A 1,816-nucleotide genomic window follows, 5' to 3' on the forward strand; every position below is an offset into this window, starting at 1 on the left:
TGGTCTAATTTCTCTGCTTGTATTTTCTCTGCTTGTATTTTCTTTGATGTTCATAGTGCTAACTCTTCCCATGAACTAGTGAATGTAATTAAAAGTAGGATTGTTAACCCTTTTTGAGTAGTCTTTCTTAGAAAAGCAGATCAAAGAACCTGTGCTATCAGGCCATCCTGGGTATGCTAGAGTGCTTGGTCTTACACCCAGAAAGAACTCATGGAAGAGCTCAAAAAGGAGCTTAAAAATCACATGAGAGAGAATGTAAGAAAAACTGGGAAAAGAAATGAGAATGATGTGAGAGAATTATGAAAAAAGAGTCAACAGCTTGGAAACCTGCTTAAAAAGTAGAATTTGCCAAATGAAAAAGGAAGTACAAAAGCTAATTGAAAAAAGCAACACCTTAAAGTTAGAATTGGGCAAGTCGAAGTTAATGACTCTATGAGACATCAAGAATCAATCAAACAAAATTTTAAAAAATGAAAAAATGGAAGAAAATTTAAAATGTTTCATGGGAAAAACAACTGACCTGGAAAATAGATCCAGAAGAGATAATATTAAAATCATTGGACCACCTGAAAGCCATAAGCAAAAGAAGGATAATTTCAAGAAATTGTCAAGTAAAACTGCTCTGATGGAGCCAGGAGAACGTTGTGCACAGCCACAGATATATGGATTCCATGAGGTCCAACCCTGACATACTGTGCTTTTCTCAGCAACCTAAGGGGCAAGGACAACTCCAGGGGACTCACGATGGAGAATGCTATCTTCATCCAGAGAAAGAACTGCGAAGTTTGAATACAGATCGAGGCGCACTACATGCTCACCTTTTTTGCTTCTTTTTTGTTTTTGTTTTTGGGTTTTTTTTTTTGGTTCTGTTTCTTCTTTCTCATGATTCATTCCATTGGTCAAAATTCTTCTCCACGACTTGACTAGTGCATAAAATAATTCAATGCGGCCTTTCCCCCAAGATGGCGCCGAAGGCGAAGAAGGAAGCCGTTGTCCCCCCCAAGACAGAGGCCAAGTCCAAGGCCTTGAAGGCCAAGAAGCCGGTGTTGAAGGGTGTCCACAGCCACAAAAAGAAGAAGATCTGAACATCCCCCACCTTTCGGCGACCCAAGACACTAAGACTTCGAAGGCAGCCCAAATACCCTTGGAAAAGTGCCCCTCGGAGAAACAAGCTGGATCACTATGCCATCATTAAGTTCCCCTTGACCACTGAGTCTGCTATGAAGAAGATTGAGGACAACAACACCCTAGTCTTCATTGTGGACATCAAAGCCAACAAGAATCAGATAAAGCAGGCGGTAAAGAAGCTGTATGACATCGATGTGGCCAAGGTCAACACACTGATCCGGCCTGATGGAGAGAAGAAGGCCTATGTCCGACTTGCTCCAGACTACAATGCTTTAGATGTTGCCAACAAAATTGGAATCATCTAAACTGTGTCCAGCTATCCCACTCCACCTACAATAAAAAGTTTTCCAGTATAAAAAAAAAATAATAATTCAATGCAAAGTTATACATGACAGGTATATGAGATTCCATGCCATCTTGGGGAGGGAGGGGGGAGGGAGGGGAGAAAAACTGGAACTCAAAACTATGTAGAACCGTGTGTGGTAAACTAAAAATAAATAAAGAAATTAAAAAAAAAAACAAAAAAAAAACTGCTCTGATGTACTGGAACCAGAAGCCAAAACAGCCATTGAAAGAATCCATTGGGGGAAGCTAGGTGGTACAGTGAGTAGAGCACTGGCCTTGGAGTCAGGAGGACCTGAGTTTAAATCTAGACTCAGGCACTTGACATACTAGCTTTGTGACCTTG

General features: G+C 40.7%; 1 pseudogene; it reads left to right on the forward strand.

The window, feature by feature from the left end:
- Positions 1 to 959: 959 nt before the first annotated feature.
- On the forward strand, positions 960 to 1,433 carry LOC118849081 (annotated as a pseudogene).
- Positions 1,434 to 1,816: the final 383 nt, after the last annotated feature.

This window comes from Trichosurus vulpecula, chromosome 4 (genome assembly GCF_011100635.1).
Source record: "Trichosurus vulpecula isolate mTriVul1 chromosome 4, mTriVul1.pri, whole genome shotgun sequence".
Taxonomy (NCBI): Eukaryota; Metazoa; Chordata; class Mammalia; order Diprotodontia; family Phalangeridae; genus Trichosurus; species Trichosurus vulpecula.